We start from the raw sequence: 19,805 nt of genomic DNA, 5'->3' as shown, positions 1-19,805 counted from the left end.
GCGAATTAAACGGCGAGTAAAAATCCAAGACAGTTGACCCTTTTCTAGGGAGGCATAAATTGCGATGTCACTACGCCGCGGCAGCCAATGCACAAAGAATCTTTACCGCATCGAGTGACTCCAGAAAGCTAAGCTTCGAGTAGTCCGCTGCTTTGTTCGTGACAACTCTGTCTGTAGCAGAAGTGAAGTTCAACGGAGGCATTCATCGCGGTGCGTATTTCTCATAACAGTTCAGTGGCATCGGCGAACGTGCCCCCGTACGCATCTCGTAGACAGACAGCTTTCCTTCTGCTTAACTGTTTGCAAATACTGTAGACTATCTGTCTATCGTATCCTATTCACTGCACGCGGTGGCATCAGAAGGAGCTTGGTGGTGGTCAGATGAAAAGATTATTACATATGCCGCATGCTGCATAATATGTATGTTTTATTTACGACAAAACGCCTAATAAATTCTGCTCGTTGGCCCCGGTTTCCACCGGTGGCCCTCACTATCGAATAAATCTAGTACACACGCGCAATTCAGTTCAGAAACCAGCCCGACGCAACTAGACAGGGGAGCAAGAGCAAAACATACTGTGCTCGCCTGACTGCCGGGATGCAACGGCGCATCCGTTCCTATTCATATGTTTTAGAAGGAAAAGTATAGAAGGATACGTCCTCCCTAATTTCTCCACATTGCGGCACTTGAATGCGCAACAGTACCGCCAGCATCCTTGTGTTTTGTTTTGGCGATACGCGCCCGCATCGCCTCAACAAGTCGCCACTCTCGGCCGCGGGAGCGGCTGGAGTATGCGCGCTTTGACAACCAGGGCGGCACTGCCCACACCGCGGAAACTCCAGCGCTGGTTCCTTACACCTGCTATAAACGTTGTTACTGTTTTGTAAACGTTTTGCCTCCTTGTCCTGATCCTCAGCGATAAGTCCGATCTTCGGCTACATCGGCTCGCCAGCCTCCCGGCTTTCATCGACACGCAACTACGCATTCATAACAGTGGTGGCAGCGGTGGGATACCACGACCCCGTATCTCGAGCTGCGCACCCGAGGGCCTAACCTATTTCATAACACCCTACAACCCTTCCACCTGCGTGATGAATAATGCTCGCGGACTCCTTTATCGCTACGTTCTTGTTCGTTGGCAATGAAATTCAACATCCAGCTAAGGGCTGATGAGCTATGCGATTCAGAGGCGTGGTCTGTGTAATATTAGACTCAGTGGTTGGGTGTTACAACATACTTTCGCGTGATATCGTAGCAGCACAGCACGAGCTGTCTTTTCTATTGTGGGGTATTACTCTAAATAGTGCCATATATAATTTTTTGTTAGAACAGATTTTAACTCTCATTGAGCACAGATGATAATGCGGCCTGTTGACGTGAACGGGGCCCTTGATCATGTTTCATATTTAATTGCGTCATCTTTAATTGCAGAAGTGGTGAGATGTTTCACATTACAAGCTGGACCAACACTCATTACTACGCGGCCTCACACATGCTGCTCAGTTCACTTCGGACTATCAACCCAGAAAGCCGTCTCCCTTGCCCGCCTATTCTCACGCCCGGGTAGCATAAAAGAGATATAACCCGTCTTATTCAGGGATATATCTTCTAATCCGCCAGCAACCCAGATGAAAATTGTCAACTTCAGGAAGAATTTATTTGACACAGGAAGTCCTGCTGTAAGGCAGACTTTTCAAGATATTTACAAGCGTCTTCTTCTTTATAATTTGTGTTGTTTGCGAATATAATTCTTTAGCCGTCAGCAATACGGATTGAAGAAGTCAGCTTCAATAAAGATATAGTCAAAAATTGAAATCCCGCCATAAGGCAGAATTTTAAAGACCCGTTTTCTCGCCAAGCAGCAGATCGCGCGTCATTTGGTCAATGCATGCATGGACATGAATGGACCGCCGAGAATTGAAATTTGAACGCGAGCCTGCGCACGCCATCTTTCATTACGATAAAGAAAGTAGCGCGCAAAAGGTTAAAGGCGCGTGTGTTGACACTGCGTTAGTAATCATAAAGGCTTGCAAGTTCGTTAACCACTAAGCCTTACGTAATTTACTGGCAGCGATAACCGTCAAACTTAATTCCTCACGTGCTCTTTAGCGCTGATCGTGAGTCTATCCAGGTGGCTGCTTCTGCTTCTTAAATGTCAGTTAAACTCGTCAATTTAGCATGCGCAGTTGTGCGCGTCGGTCATGTCCTCTTTTGCTTTATTCAGTGTTTGTGTCGTGATTTATAGAGACTATGAGCGCAGCTGTGAAGAAGCTGTACTTCGCTGCATGTACAATTTGTGGGCTCGAATGCAAATATGTTTCTGTGGAGCGGCTGTTACGCTGACTGACGCTTTAGGCCCAGTGCCGTAAGATTCCGCTGTGGAGAAATGCACACCTCGTTTTGTGTGCGGAGTGCTCTCGCAACTTCCTTTATTCTATACCGGAGAGATGGGCGCAGTCACCTTGATGTGCGATTACTTTTCTTAGGATTTGCGGATTCTGTATAAACCACAGGTTTCTGTCATTATTGAAGGTAACTTGTTTTCGTTTCATTGCACTCTGTATTCGAGAACGATAAAAAATGAACAAAACAAAATGTGTTGCGTTGCATCACGGGTTGCATGTGCGACATGTCTCAGCAGCACGTGACTGCGAAATTCATGCAGAATACTTGATTACGCTGTCCAAACATGAATGTAGCCTATGGTTTCCGTTTATGTTCTAACGCACATGAACGCAACTATTTTTATTCCGTGACCTTATTTCAGTAAACTGACCGCACGTGATTTTTATTGGTCGCTTGATGGGTTGGAATATATATATATATATATATATATATATATATATATATATATATATATATATATATATATATATATATATATATATATATATATGTGTATATATATATATATATATATATATATATGTATATATATATGTATATATATATATATATAACGTTAACCTCCGTGTGTCACGTGCTTTCTCGTGTCAACGCAACAAATTTGTGGATAACAGGATCTTCACTGCAACAATGAACTATTTCGTCGTTTCTTGCACAGTACTACATGCATGTAACGGGAGCCTTGGCGCGCTTTTGTATTAGTTTCGAATTTCAGAGGGTGGGACAGTCAAAGGCGCGTTTTAAGGGGAGGAGTTCGGCATTTTTTCTCAGTGCCGTGATGACACTTTGCCTTGACTGTCTCCACGCGCGCGTTCGAACTTGTGGCTTATGTTCTGTTAACCTCCACCTTCCTCTGTAGGTCCGGCACCCTTATCTGAATCGAAAAGTTATCTAGCACGTCACTTGCGCCTGGTGAATTATTACATGCTCGCTCTTTGTCGACGTACGGCGTTATCGAGTTTTAGCTTTTTCACGCCGTCTTCTATCAGGTATTATTGCAGGGCTGGGCAAAGTTACTTTGAAACTGTATCGAGATACGATACAAGATGCTCAGGCAAGAAGTATTCGAGATACAGATACAAGATACTATCGCGATAATTGTATCCGATACGATACTTGCCAGTTGTATCTTAAGATAATTCGATACATTCGCAAGTTATTTCTTGTATATCCATATGACGCAGTAGCAAACGCCAATGCACAAAAATGTCTGCTTAAAGTCACTTAACTCTGACCAACTTTGTTTCATTTGAATGAAATGTCTTTAGTATCTTAAAAGTTTTGTCTGTCTTGCTCAAAGTACATTAGTTCAATTCCGAAACAACTTACCGGGAAGAACTTCAATAAGAAGCCTTCGCACGATGGTGCAAATACCGGCGTGGAGTTTAACCTTGTCTGTAAACCACCACTACGCAATACTTGATCACCGGACAGGTGTACATCAGCAATAAAGCTGGAAGCGAGTTTTGTAACGAATGCAGTGTACGTAGGGGACATAAAAGCGCAATGGCTGTTCATATTCTACGTATCTGCTGGTGTAAAGCGTTCGTTATCGATATACTCACTAACGTGCGATCTTTGAACAATTTTTCTTAAACAAAAGAACATCTGCAACCCGGAAACGTCTCAGACGTATTGTATTGTCACGTGATATAGCGGCGACTAATATGGCGGCAGTCAAATTGTAGAAACGAAATTCTTTAGAGAACTAAAGGTAAGACAATAGAAAATTCATTGCCTATGGAAAATTGCCTGAAACGGCTCGTTGGGACGCTCATGAGAAAAACGGAGCATTTGGTATATATGTTTCTCGAATCCCTCATCTAAAATCTTCTCGAGGGCCCCCAAGCAACGTCTTTAAGATGGCTCCTAATAATTCCCATTATTATAACGCAAACTCAACTTCGCTGCTTTATTAAGCGGTAAGCAGAATGTTTGGTACTGTATACTCAAGAACCACCGCTGTGGTGGTTATGGTGCTCAACTGCTGACCCGAAGGTCACGGGATCGAATCCTGGCCGCGGCGGCCGCATTTCCCATGGAGGGGAAAATGCTTGAGGCCCGTGCACTTAGATTTAGGTGCATGTTAAAGAACCGCAGGTGGTGGAAATTTCCGGAGCCCTCCACGGTGTCTCTCATAATCATAACTTGGTTTTGGGACGTTGAATCTCATATATTAATTTTACTCTATAGTACCAAAGGCGCGCCCATATAATTATACATTTGTTTTCAAAATCACCTTGGCAGAACAGTAAACTCAAGTGAAGTATAAATGTGCAAACAGTAGGAGAAATAACGCAGACATTTAAAAGTAACAATAAAGCAGAGAGCTTATTTTGACAGCACGTTACAAAAGAGATATTGCAGCGACCACACCGGAAAAAAAACAATAAAGAGACCTAGGTACGGAATGCAACAGAACAGGTAAGAAAGCGTTAGTACTAATTATCAAATTACGATTTCAAAAGTTCTTTGAATATATAATTAGCACGACAAGAAATAATATGGTACACCGCGAGATCTTTTATTAGGTAAAGGCTTGTTCTATTAGATCGAGCATCGGTATCGGTGGATCTATTGTCCTTAGAACGGTATTTACATATAGGTCAATATCATCGCATGTAAGGCAAACTTACATTCACGAGATGCTTCAAATCGCTGATGTGTGAAAGCCATGAGACGCAAGGCAACTTCGTTCTGCATACTTCAGATTTCGTAACGAAGCACCACGCAAGAGAATCTTCAATTACGACAAGAAAGCGGCATAATAATTTGCGTAATAGGCGCTGCACTCATAAGAGTACGCGACGCAAGGCCGTGGCTAAGAGCAAGTGTCATGGAACTGACACAACTAAAAAGAACAAAACATCGAGAAAACAAAAGCTACGTGGGCTGGACGTAGACGTTCGCGCGCTTGTTTGTGTGGAGACTGCGCGAGCTGCCACATGACTCTACTCCACCAATAGGGACGCGCAGACCTCGCCGCCTGCCCTCAGTAGGAGACCCTGGCGGAAAAATAAAATTATGTTGCCGCCCTTAGTTTTATTCAGGTGGCTTAGTGGCGCCAGTACCAGCTTGAGAAGCAGAGTTCATCCAGCGATAATTGCTTCGCATAGTGGTGTTGTGATAGCGGTATCTTGTATCTTAAGATACACGATACATTATTTAATGTATGGGAAATACAGATACAGATACCAATTTTGCGAGACGTATCGCGATACAGATACAAGATACCCGATGAGTATCTAAGATAGTATCTAAGATACATGTATCTTCGATACTGTCCAGAACTGATTGTATATAACAAAATTCTCTTTTCTCCTATTTTTTGCAAGTGGTACTTAGCTTAGATGTTTAGAAACAAGCGCTACACCAACTAAATTATGACTTCTCTATTGATGGGATTATTTGTTGTTTTTCGTATCAACAAAGGTAGATGCCACAAGATTTTAGTTCCAATCTTTTCCTTGGGGACTTTATTTATTTTATTTATTTATTTTTACATACTGCAGCCCTGTGAAATGGCTATTGCAGGAGTGGGATTATACAGTGCAGAAAAGGTCGCAACAGACAGAAGATACACGAAAAGTAACAACAAAAACAATTTGCAACAATAAAGGAAATAAACTTTTGTTATACATAATGATTTTCAACAAGAAAAGACACGTAATCATTCAGGGGGAGTGAACGAATGCGCCCAGGTATGGAATTCCATAATTCTATAGTGCGGGGAAAGAAACTATACTTAAATCTATCAGTGCGCGCAAAAAAGGTAGCAAAGTTAAGTCCGTGGAAATTACTCGTAGACGAAGACTCGGCAAAGGACAAAATAGCTGTGTTCGAAATGCGATATGAATTATTGATTATGTTGTGCAAAAATTTCAATGATTCTACCTCACGACGTACCGAAAGAGGTTCTAGCTTTAGCTCATGTAAGGCTGATGAGGGTGAGAAGTAGCGGTCGTACCTGCGAAAAACGAAACGCGCAGCTTTCCTTTGAACTGATTCCAGTCTGATTATGTCGCATTGTCTATAAGGCGACCAGACGATCGAGGCATAATCGATGATAGGGCGAACAAGAGATTTATACATTGAAAGTTTAATATCTTTTGGGGCATTCTGCCTTGTTCGACGTAAATATCCTAATTGTTTTAAGGCTTTAGAACATGTTAAGGCAATGTGAGTAGACCATGAAAGATCATGAGTAAATGTGACACCAAGATATTTGTACTGCATAACTCTTGTTAAAGAGGAACCATTGAAAGAATATGTTGCAGTAACCGGTACTACCTTTTTTTGTAAAAGACAGAACAACAGTTTTTTTTAAATTAATGTTCATTTTCCATTTCTCACACCAAACACAAAACGAGTTAAAGAAATCGCTCAGACGCCTTTGGTCAGCTGTTGAAACAATTACGTCATATAAAGCACAATCATCTGCGTAAAGGCGAATGTTCGAGGACACATGTTCTGGAAGGCCATTTATATAAATTAAAAATACTAAGGGGCCCAGGATGGACCCTTGCGGAACCCCAGAATCTACCGCCAGAACTGATGACCTTGTGGAGCTGATGTCGACGTACTGAGAGCGATGATGAAGGAAACTAGCAATCAAATCGACCAGACGTGAATTTTTTAGGATGATGTGCAATTTATGCAGAAGATGAGAATGTAGTACTGTGTCAAAGGCTTTGGAGAAGTCGGTAAAAAGTGCATGGTTTTGATCGGCCTGGTCTAAATGATACGCAATGTAGTGGGTGAATTCGGTCAGTTTCGTGACGGTGCTAAAACCACTTCTGATGCCATGCTGTGCATTAGTTAAAATATGGTTTGACTCAATAAAATTCATTATGTGTTTGTAGATTATATGCTCTAGCATTTTGCATGAATAGGGAGTTAAAGAAAGTGGTCTGTAATTAGTTATGTCGCACTTGCTACCTTATTTATGCAAAGGTATTACTCTTGCAAGCTTCCAAGATGAAGGAACGGTACTGTTTTCTAAAGATTTCTTAAATATAATAACGAGGTAACGAGAGATCCATTGAGAATAACGCAGTAAGAAAGAGTTCGGAACATCATTGGAGCCACTAGATTTTTTGGTGTATAATTTTAAAATCAAATTAAGGACACCGCTAGCACTAATTGCAATGTCTTGAATGCAATATCTGAATCATTGTCAAAAACCGGATGCACTTGAGAATCAGACGCGTAAACAGAATGAAAGTATTCGTTAAATGCGTTAGATATGCGCATGGGATCATTTATACTTTCACCATTGTTAGTAAATGAAGATGCAGAATCAGTAATAGGCATGAGAGAACGCCAAAACTTTCTAGGGTTATTTCTGGGTAGCGGCGATACCTAGACACCATAGAAGAAGTCCCTGGCGAGCATTGTTGAAAGAGTACAAAATGTCACACAACTTATTAACATAGTTGTGAACGTCTGTGAGTGCCTGTGTGTGTCAGCATCACCAACAAGTCGCGCCGGGGCACCCTGGTGAGCCATTTCCGCCAATCATTGTCGTGCCTTGTAATTTGTCGAAGATGCTATGTGTCATTCATTAGGAGGCATTCACGTGACGTGATCCGCAAGGGGCGCTAGCCAGGTGGTCGCCATGCCCGTGCTCGCCTTTGTACCTGATTTTAAGCTGTGCAATATTTCTTCTGTTAAAGGTTTGAACATGCGCTTTGCTGCCATTATTTGTGTAGCTTGGGCTTACTTTTACGTATTTCTTGCTTAAATAAGGACCTGATCTTAACCAGCGCCATTGTTCCTTTGTGAAATGTTTGAACATAGATTTCCACTGCCACTATTATAAGTTTGTTCTTAGGGAACTGACGCCTGCATTACAATTGCTTCCTTTGCTCTGTATTTTGCTTCATTACTCAGTTATGTGATACTCTTCTATCAAATTGGAATATATTAGGGGAGCACCGGCTGTGCAACTGATTTCTTGTTGCTTGTCACATTTGCGCATTTAGTCTGTGCGAACAAACAGCTATGCACGAATATTTGAGATGAACCTTTGTAGCCAGTGAGCTTAAATATAAGTTCATGCTTTCTTGCTACTCCAGTCGTATTACTTTTATACAATAGTCTGCATACGAGCTTATTAAAATATGTATGAATCCACACAGCTCTGCTCTCCACACATCCTTTTCCTGCTGCGAACAGTGGTACCATGGGACTTGCGTGTTTGCTATGGCCTTTCTTGAAATTTCCCTTGTCGTGTGATGAAAATATTGTCGCTGTGCTTATGCCTCCCGCATCAGTCAAGAGCGAATAACCTGCCGGCAGCCCCTCGTTCTCCTGCCCCGAATATGTACCAGAAAGAGGGTACATATTCGGGGCAGGTGAACGAGAAAACTAGGAGTGTGGGAAAGGGAAGCGAGGTGAGTAAAGGAGAGGGGGCATAAAAAAAAAAGAAAATGGACATTACAAACCGGATTGTAGAAGGATTCTATTCCTACTTTTCAACGTTTGCTGTGGTCGTTGAATATCCCCTTTGAAGAACAAATTTTTAGGACCTTCTTAAAGTAGGATTACAGTCGGATGAACGGATTTGAAAAACCCGTTCGAAAACTTTCGTTTCATCTTGGCCAGTCCGCTCCTGAGCAGTTTTATATAGCTTTTGTGCTAGCTGGTTTATTTGCATTTTGTTCTCATTCAAGTTCGCAAAAACTATTTCTCATTAATGCCGTTAAGAGCTCAATTTTTATTCACAGTAACCACGACAGTTTGCGCTGTCGGCAAGGTTTTTTATGCGTAACAGATGCTAGTGGACTATCGTTTTACTTCACTATTCATTTCATTTTCTAGCCCTTTATTACAAGTGCGTCACTGCGTTCTCGGTCGTGAGGAACAGCAGAGTCATCCTGAACGTCAGCAACAACGACAATCCAGAGACACGACGCTACCAGTTTGCATATGGTCTTCGCTTCTTGAGCATCTTCTGGATATGTCTAGGGCATTCGTACGCCACAGTCAACGAAAACATAGGTAAGAATATTTTGGATAAGTACCAGTTGACGTCTATTTTTAGTACTTAGTGTCATTTATGCAATATAAAAAAATGGGCGGACCTCACGCATAGGTAGGAATACACGTATATATCTTACAGTGATATTTTCGCTAAAAGTAACAGAAGTATGCGACCTGAACAATAAATACAAATATGTTTACGTCAATATATTGCAAGGACCGAAATTTAACGTAGTGACGCATATATTTCGTTGCAGTTCAGCGTCCGTGTCTTATTAAGCGCAGATCATCGTATTAGAAACAGTGCCCGTCTCTGTCTTTTGTTCTGCATGTCAGTCTCAGCACTCACAAGACAGTTTTTTTTTCTTTGTACACGTTGTCATTAATGTTAGTGTTCTTAACTGTACAGTCAACTTCAACTAACAAAACCATTTCAATTTAATGGACAGGCGTCATGGCGTAACTGTTTTAAAACGAATGTGCGTCTGAAATTTATATTCAAGCGTTATTGTGCTTGGTGAAATTGATTTTTCAGAACGGTGAGCAGTGCCGACTGCGTCGAGAAATACGAGACGTAGCGAGAGACGTTCAATGTCTCAATCCCCCTGGCGAACACGTGGTCAGTCGCATTACCAGCTGTTTACGTGGGCAGCGTTGAGTGCGAAGGGTGACAGCTAACAAGACGCACGCCGTAAACATCCTCATTGCAGGCCATGGGAGAAGAGGGGTGGGGAGAACAGATCAGATAGTGTGGCCAGTGTATCGCGTTTTCTTTTCTTTTCGCCGCGAACTTCCTTTCCGCTTTCCCTCGCACGGCCAATGCCGCCCAGTAGAGGTTTTAGGAGAGGAGAGATGCTTATTTCTTGAACCCATTAGTGAGCGCGGTGCAGCGTCGTTGGAGGCAGGTGAAAAGGGAGTGAAAGAAGAGCGTGAAAAGGCTGCTGTGGATGAGATGGCCATCTCTATTTCCCCCTTACGGCAGGTGCCCGTCGCTGCCGCGAGTGCGCGGAGACGAACGCTGTATGGTGCTGTACCAAGAAACATAACGGTGCACACGGCCGTACTACAGCAATCCCCGGAAAGTCGAAAAAAGTGGCAAAGAAAGCTGTGCCTGTCTTCGGCGTTTCACAATGTCTGATTGCAATCGTCTCGTATTGTAACATGTCGTGCGCAAACCGGTGTGCCAGAGCTTTGGATTTTTAGACGACAACAGTGCAACCACTGATGGGACAAATGATTGCGAGCCCCAGCGGCTTCGGGAAATCAAATTTTCCATACAGGATGGCCGCGAAATACTTTCTTTAACAATTTCAATCCTGATTTGAAATAGTGCACTGAACACGTTTAAGTTACTCTTTTAAGGGTTCGGAATATTTTAAGTGAATGAATGGATGAAAAGCATGGTTAATTAGCTTTCCGGCGCCTACGCCGGAAGGAAGTGGTCCCCTCTTCACGGGAATCTATATGCGTCTCTCGCTGCCTGGCCCCTGGTAACGAGCCGCAGCTGGTCAATAGTCTTGAGACGCTCTGAAAGTCTTAAGAGGTTTTAACATTCTCCACAGATATTTGCATATACCGGGCTAACTCACCAAACCAGGTGAAATCTTTCCTTTTCGTCATCAGTTAGAACCAGAAATGGAAAGATTTGAGCGCAATATATTTCAATGCCGGCAAGACCTCAGTAGCTACCAGATTATTGCACTTTTGACAGGGAAGGGCACCCTCTACAATGACAAACTACACCAACAGTCCTAGCACGCTTGCTGCGGTCAAGAGCGTGAGAACAGCATAGTTTCGCTTCTTTGCCGGAGGGGCCACGTCGGAGGGGTCATGCGGAGGGCTGGAGTATGCTGCAATATGCCGGAGGGGGCGTGCGGTACTTATGACTCGTTCAAAGGGAAAAATTTCGCGTCAAAATTCATGCGCAGTTCAAAACAGTGGCGCCAAAATCCGCCAAATAGACGACCCTGTCTGCGTTGAGTCGATCTCTTCGATGCCGATCGATGCGATGCCGAGTCGATCAGTCCTATGCCGTTCCGATACCGGAACCGCATGACTTGGAGCAATGAGAGCTAAAATGACGCAATTTGGAATGTAACAAGCCAGGTTCGAGCTCAGGATCTCACAGTCGTCTTAGGAAGGCTGCGTTAGTTTTCGCAACAGCGCAGATGGTACTAGGATGGATGGATGGATTAAAACCTTTTTTGGAGATGGTGGTAGGTGCTTTGAGAAATTACCTGTATTTCAACGCCAGCAACAACACGCCGAGAACAAGTGCGCAGGGTCGCGAATAATGAACTGACGCGAAATGTAAATGCAGGCAAGCTCAAAACGCGCAGAGGAAATCCTATATAAACGGGTGGTCATCAAACCTATATGGACGTTAACACGTCATACATGTATAACCTCCAAGAGCAGCTGTACACTTCGCGCATTACGATTTTCAGGAATTTGTTTCCGCGAAGTCCTGTCAAATGTGCTCCCCCCTCCCACAGTGAACTCGACGAAGTGTCTTCTATTTTGTGCACCTCAATATCCGATAATTCAAGATAAGTACTATACTTGATTTTTCTGTTCAATGGCCAATATAGAGGTGTAAGAATTCTGTGCCAGATTATCTGGCCAAATAACAGCAGCAACCAGCTCACTACTCTCGAGCAGTTGTCCGCATCCACATGACCCCCGCATGGAGTTGCCATTTTCCATCCACGAACTCAAGGCAGCACTAGCTTTGTGTGTACACACGTCGGCCCCAGGGCCCAACGGAATTTCTTAGAGCCCTGCGTCATCTGGGTTAGCACGCGAGAATTTTTTTCCTAGGTCTGTACGACAAATCTTGGAGAGAGGGCTCGCTCCTGACAAGCTGGAAGACCAGTCGCCTGGTTCCACTATTGAAGCCTGGCAAGTCACCGTTGGAGCTTTCATCCTACCACCCGATCGCATTGGCCAGTTGCGTAGGCAGTGTTATGGAGATGACGATCCTCGGACGCCTGGAGTAGTACTTGGAGGGCAACAACACCTACGCAGATGTCATGGGAGGATTTCGACGTGGTCGATCATCAATTGATAACTTCCCCATCTTTGCGCAGCGCACGAACTTCACAAGGACACAAGAGAAGAGGACGGGACAAGCGCTGATCTTCAACTGAAAGATTTTATTTGAAAAAACAAATATATATATATATACAGAAACACACGTGCCACGCAAGATTACACTCGATCAATGAAACGGATTTCTTGTTCCGATAATGAGACTGATGGCTGACTTATACAAACACTATCGCACTTAGCCATGTGGTACGCCTCTGAAATCTCACGTGTGCGTTGATTATGATGGCGAGTGATGATGGACGTTTGCTCAAACGAAGGCATGCACCCGCAATCCCGGCAGTGGTTGGCGAGGTGAGACGAAAGGCCCCCCTTCAAAGAATTCGCATGCTCGCGCAGCCGAACATTAATACATCTGGCAGTCTGTCCGATGTAGACAGACCCGCAGGTACAAGGAATCTTATATACCACCCCCTCTGAACACGCGGTGTACTTCTTAACATGTCTGATTGAGCACGCATTATCACCTGCCCTTGCAACCCCATTTGCGCGTCTTTCAATCTTGCCACACAGGCTGCCCAATTTGATGCCACCCGAAAAAACAACATCAACCTCATATTGACCCGCAACTTTCTTTAATCTATGCGAAATAGAATGTACATACGGAATCACAGCAAACCGCATTCGGTCGCATTGTGAAGTTGGTATCTGGTTGTCAGATTGCGCATTAGATTTTACTCTCTTTAGCAAACGCTCAGAGGTAGTTGCCAGAAAAGAGGTGGGGAAACCGGCTGCCATTAGCCGATTACACTGATTCTGGAAGCTTTCGCCTATGGTATGATGACATGATTTTGAGATGGCCGAGAACAAACAGGAGGTGGCAATACCGTTTTTTACAAGTTTTGAATGGGCCGATGTGAAGTTTAGGAGGGGCTTCACCGATCGTGGAGCGTAAATCCAACAAACATGCTCACTTTTAAATCGCACATTTAGGTCAAGAAACTGGAGTTCATTTTTATGATCGGGAACTTCGCACGTGAAAACAAGACCATTCCCCCTTTCCCTAAATGCTTTGAGAATTTTAGAATAACAGAGAGCTGAGCTAGTTGGTAAGTATTCATTCTAAAAAGACAGGGCGTGCAAACACGGACACAAGAAAGAAGTCAGGACACCAAAAACGCCGAATGTGGTGTTCTGACTTCTTTCTTGTGTCCGTGTTTGCACGCCCTGTCTTTTTAGAATGAATGCTTTGAGAATGTTGACCATACCATGGGTGCCGACCTCGCTTTCCATGAAGACTAAGTAATCATCTACATACCTAAATATATGTGTGCCCCAACCGTCGAAATCTCGCTCGAGATCGCGGTCTATCCTACTCAACAAAATATCACTGAGAACAGGGGCAACTCTAGAGCCTATGCAGACACCCGAGGCCTGAACAAACAAATCCCCTTGCCATGATACAAATGTAGAATCCAGATAGAAACGGAGAAGTTCAAGAAAACTTTGCACTGATATACCACATTTATCAACAAACCGCGTCTCGTCATTTAGTTCAGTTATGGTTTCCTTAACACACTGCAACAGAAAATTATGCGGTAAAGAATAAAACAAGTCTTGGATATCAACACTGAAGGCAGTCGTTTTTTTTTTTTGTTCTTACTGTCCAGGAAATCAACAACCTTTTGCGAGTTGCTAACCAAGAACGGATCTACAACAGTTAACGAGCTTAGGTGGGTCTGTAGATAGCCCGAGATAACATGCTGCCATGAGCCATGCTCCGACACGATTGCCCGAAAAGGAATTTCAGGTTTGTGTGTCTTGGCGGTGAAGAAAACCTGCAAGTGCAGGCTTTTGGAATTCTTCACCAAGGACCGCAGCCGTTCAAGCTTGAGTTCCGACAACAAAGCAAGTGCCTGCTTTTTGACAGATCCCGGCTTGCAAGCGACTGGTTTGAAGTTTTTTTGAACTGCGAGGACAGCCTTATCCTGAAACATTCCCGCAGGTATAACAACGAACGACCCTTCCTTGTCAGACACCAAAAGCCGCAAATTACTGGCGGTGAAAGAACTAACTAATCTTCGCGAATGTTCGTCTCGACTGGGATGCGTATTATGCTTGGTAACCACATCAATGCACTGTTTAAACACAAGGATCGGTTGGGCTCCGAAACCTGGTTAGCGACAGAATGAGTCATTGCCAATTTTTCCGTGGCAGTGAACCTTCGTTCAAAGGCATGTTTGGGACCGAGCCCCAGAATCTTACGGTCCTTTTCGTCAATGTGAGCGCCTCCAAGAAGTATAACCCGTCCTGTACCTTTGTCCGCCTTTTGTCGAGGTGGTAGCGTCCTTAGAACAGCCCTCCAAAGGAACTCTGTTGCAGCGTCTGTGGTAGAGCACCATTCAGCGTATAGTCGCCGCATGCGACGGTCATTACCATCAGCACCACAACACACCAGCAAACAGTTTTTGAATACCGCGCCTGCCGCCAACACTCCGAGCGCAGAAGACGGCACATTCTTCTGGCATGACTGGGAGACGATAGTAGCCAGCTGCACACCCCCTGTCGCTAACGAGGTTTCGGAGCCAAACCGATCCTTCTGTTTAAAACAGTGCATTGATGTGGTTTCCAAGCATAATACGCGTCCCAGTCGAGACGAACATTCGCGAAGATTAGTTAGTTCTTTCACCGCCAGTAATTTGCGGCTTTTGGTGTCTGACAAGGAAGGGTCGTTCGTTGTTATACATGCGGGAATGTTTCAGGATAAGGCTGTCCTCGCAGTTCAAAAAAACTTCAAACCAGTCACTTGCAAGCCGGGATCTGTCAAAAAGCAGGCACTTGCTTTGTTGTCGGAACTCAAGCTTGAACGGCTGCGGTCCTTGGTGAAGAATTCCAAAAGCCTGCACTTGCAGGTTTTCTTCACCGCCAAGACACACAAACCTGAAATTCCTTTTCGGGCAATCGTGTCGGAGCATGGCTCATGGCAGCATGTTATCTCGGGCTATCTACAGACCCACCTAAGCTCGTTAACTGTTGTAGATCTGTTCTTGGTTAGCAACTCGCAAAAGGTTGTTGATTTCCTGGACAGTAAGAACAAAAAAAAAACGACTGCCTTCAGTGTTGATATCCAAGACTTGTTTTATTCTTTACCGCATAATTTTCTGTTGCAGTGTGTTAAGGAAACCATAACTGAACTAAATGACGAGACGCGGTTTGTTGATAAATGTGGTATATCAGTGCAAAGTTTTCTTGAACTTCTCCGTTTCTATCTTGATTCTACATTTGTATCATGGAAAGGGGATTTGTTTGTTCAGGCCTCGGGTGTCTGCATAGGCTCTAGAGTTGCCGCTGTTCTCAGTGATATTTTGTTGAGTAGGATAGACCGCGATCTCGAGCGAGATTTCGACGGTTGGGGCACACATATATTTAGATATGTAGATGATTACTTAGTCTTCATGGAAAGCGAGGGCGGCACCCATGGTATGGTCAACATTCTCAAAGCATTTAGGGAAAGGGGGAATGGTCTTGTTTTCACGTGCGAAGTTCCCAACCATAAAAATGAACTCCAGTTTCTTGACCTAAATGTGCGATTTAAAAGTGAGCATGTTTGTTGGATTTACGCTCCACGATCGGTGAAGCCCCTCCTAAACTTCACATCGGCCCATTCAAAACTTGTAAAAAACGGTATTGCCACCTCCTGTTTGTTCTCGGCCATCTCAAAATCATGTCATCATACCATAGACGAAAGCTTCCAGAATCAGTGTGATCGGCTAATGGCAGCCGGCTTCCCCACTTCTTTTCTGGCAACTACCTCTGAGCGTTTGCTAAAGAGAATAAAATCTAATGCGCAATCTGACAACCAGATACCAACTTCACAATGCGACCGAATGCGGTTTGCTGTGATTCCGTATGTACATACATTCTATTTCGCATAGATTAAAGAAAGTTGCGGGTCAATATGAGGTTGATGTTGTTTTTTCGGGTGGCATCAAATTGGGCAGCCTGTGTGGCAAGATTGAAAGACGCGCAAATGGGGTTGCAAGGGCAGGTGATAATGCGTGCTCAATCAGACATGTTAAGAAGTACACCGCGTGTTCAGAGGGGGTGGTATATAAGATTCCTTGTACCTGCGGGTCTGTCTACATCGGACAGACTGCCAGATGTATTAATGTTCGGCTGCGCGAGCATGCGAATTCTTTGAAGGGGGGCGTTTCGTCTCACCTCGCCAACCACTGCCGGGATTGCGGGTGCATGCCTTCGTTTGAGCAAACGTCCATCATCACTCGCCATCATAATCAACGCACACGTGAGATTTCAGAGGCGTACCACATGGCTAAGTGCGATAGTGTTTGTATAAGTTAGCCATCAGTCTCATTATCGGAACAAGAAATCCGTTTCATTGATCGAGTGTAATCTTGCGTGGCACGTGTGTTTCTGTATATATATATTTGTTTTTTCAAATAAAATCTTTCAGTTGAAGATCAGCGCTTGTCCCGTCCTCTTCTCTTGTGTCCTTGTCAAGTTCGTGCGCTGCGCAAAGATAGATAAGTTCCAACTCACCCGCCTATCAATCCTGCTAAAGACTGATAACTTCGTTGACCTGGTCACCTTCGTTCAACACGAGAAAGGCCGTAAGCGTCTCTGCGCTTCTTCGTTCCTCGACTTCGAAGGGGCGTACGACAACGTTTCATATAGGGCCATCCTCACCGCTCTCGAGGAGGTAGGAGTAGGTGGTCGGATGTATCGCTGGATACATAGTTGTATCTCAATGCGATCATTTTTTGTGAGCACCGAAGACGGCCAAACCTCTCCCCATTACAGCTACCGTGGCGTCCCCCAGGGTGGCGTACTCAGTCCTGTGTTGTTCAACCTTACGCTTGCCATCCTTGAGTACCTGCCAAGCACAGTTAGGCTATCAATATACGCGGATGATATCTGCATTTGGACGTCCGCCTTAACACACCTGCAGTTGCGAGCGAGAATTCAAAGAGCCGCCGCTCAAACTGCCCGTTACCTCCGTAATCGAGGCTTGCAGATTTCTTCCAAGAAATCCGAGAAATCCGAGACTTGGGGAATGTCACCAAGTGCTATGCTACAGCTGTACAGGGTACTTTTCCTCGGCTTTCTGCGCTACAGCTTGCCCGCTTTAACCAACGCAAGCAAAACAAGCCTACGAATATTACAAAGTGTTCAGGCCCAAGCACTCCGAATTTGCATAGGCTTGCCTCTTAGCGCATCGACCGTGGCTTCTATAGCGATCGCCAGAGACCACCTCGTCAAGACACACATTGACGTTGAAACACTCAGGACACATATAAGACATCTTGCTCTGACTCCCCGCCACCACTTAGCTTCTTTACCAGCAGACAGACCATGCGCCTCTTTTCGCCGAACGGTAGCTGCGTATCGGGAGTCTTTACCAACATGCTTCACGCCCGCCGCGAGACCTTCAATTCCTCCGTGGTGCCTTACTCAGCCTATCATCAACCTGGCGATACCTGACATCCGTAAAAAGGCAGATATGTCGTCACTGGCTCTTAAACATCTCGCTTTGCTCCTGCTACTTGAGAAGTACCGACGCTGAATGCACGTACTACGTCGCAATGGAACGAGCTGCACTTCAAGCATGCGCGGCTATATTCCCTGGACCCAACTCTCAGCCTTCAAATTCCTCCAGGCCTTCGCCGAGGTGACGCTACACTTCTGGGCAGGTTATGGTTGGATGCCGCATTTACGCACGCGTACGCGTGCCGCATATGAATGGCCGACACCGCATCATGTGACCACTGCGGCAGTGATGAAACTATTCAACACGTTCTGTGCGACTGCCCACAGTACTGTTCACAGATACAGTCGATTTGCAGCGAGCTCGACAAATTGGACGACCGCACTCTGTCGGAAGAAAGAATCGACCGGACCTAACGTCACAGAAAAAGGCTGTGCAAGCGATACTGCGCTTTCTGCGTTCAACCGGTCTCTCAGAACGGCTCTGATCGGAACGTCTTGCGTGTGTGTGCATGTGTGTGCGTGTTTTTTTTTCATTTTATCTCTCTCTCTGTCCTCTTTCTTACCCTTATTTCCCCACCCCTGTGCAGGGTAGCAAATCGGTCACTCGCGCCAGGTTAACCTCCCTGCGTTTCCTTTTTATCTATCTCTCTCTCTCTCTCTCTCTCTCTGTTCAATGTCACGCTTTCAATATGACCTCCCATTTGTACGCGAATTTCTTTTGAGAAAGAAATGAAATGAAGCATTATATTTTTCAACCACTCTGCTAACTATCACTTTTAATTACGATTTATCAACAGCTCTAGTTCACGAATCACGCTATCATCAGCGGTATAGCAATTAAAAAGTACGAATAATATGCGAACAATGAAAAAGCGACGAAAAGCATTTTCCTAGACTAAACAATTCCGAAGCATTCGTTACGAGCACTGTTTGCCATAATGGGGAAATTTTCAACTTTTATACTAAAATTGGATTGTTTTGTTTTGATTTTTTTTTTTCAGCAAGACTGCTTAATGCTGTGTACATATTCGAAAGCTGGGAGTCACCGATCATATCAGCAGGCTCCATGGCTGTAGACACATTTTTCTTTATGAGGCAAGCTGCATGTACTTCTTATCCTGCAAGCATTCAGTTGTGGCACTTGCACTTAGAGCATTTAGTTTTCACAGTGGTAGGCAGCATCAGTGTCTTACTCTTTTTTACGGTTTGATAACATGCGCGAAGGAAATACTTTTTTTTTCGTGTGTAGCTTGATCATGTAAATTGGGCAAGGTTAAGGCTTATATTGTCACGTAGTCGTGACGTCGACGAAGGTAGCAGTCGAGTCGGCGTGTCCAAGATGAAACTTTTTATTTGGCCGAACTTGTGGCCGACAAACGGAAAGGAAAACTACAGCAATACACACTGTACACTGATAGCGGCAAACAGAGCGTCGGCCGTCGATAAAACTGATCATGGCTGGGACGCGCCCCCTTTTTTACATCATGCATCGAACTTTCCAGCCTTATCACTGGTAGTTGCGAAAGCTCTGGAATAGTCTTGACTATTCGCGTCATGTGCGCAATCTAGACAAAATGATCTACTACAATCTGTAATGTTCCCAGACATTCTGGCGCGGCCCGCGCAAGACAGTGATCACACGTTCAAAGGACCAGTTACAAAAACGTAGCAAAATAAGCGCAAGTGGCAATATGAATTTTGGCCTTATTCGTAATATTAAACTTCTACATCGCTGTTTATGTTTTTCCAAAATTTGTTCGTGCACTTTCGCGAGCGAAGAATAAGGCTTATATGAACAGCTAGTGTTCATTAGTCTCATTCCTACTTTTATCACTGACTAAAGCTACAATATGAGCTA

At 44.3% G+C, this 19,805-nt stretch overlaps 1 long non-coding RNA gene across 1 annotated transcript in view; it reads left to right on the top strand.

Moving 5' to 3' along the window:
- LOC119394247 (uncharacterized) overlaps positions 1–19,034 on the top strand; it is a 56,374-nt gene extending 37,340 nt beyond the window's left edge. The window contains exons 2-3 of the long non-coding RNA XR_005184083.2: positions 9,230–9,409; positions 18,949–19,034. This is a non-coding gene — a long non-coding RNA (uncharacterized LOC119394247). The remainder of the gene's footprint in view (positions 1–9,229; positions 9,410–18,948) is intronic.
- Positions 19,035–19,805: the final 771 nt, after the last annotated feature.

The sequence above is a fragment of the Rhipicephalus sanguineus genome, chromosome 1 (assembly GCF_013339695.2).
Source record: "Rhipicephalus sanguineus isolate Rsan-2018 chromosome 1, BIME_Rsan_1.4, whole genome shotgun sequence".
NCBI lineage: Eukaryota > Metazoa > Arthropoda > Arachnida > Ixodida > Ixodidae > Rhipicephalus > Rhipicephalus sanguineus.
This window is presented reverse-complemented; position numbering and strand designations above follow the sequence as displayed.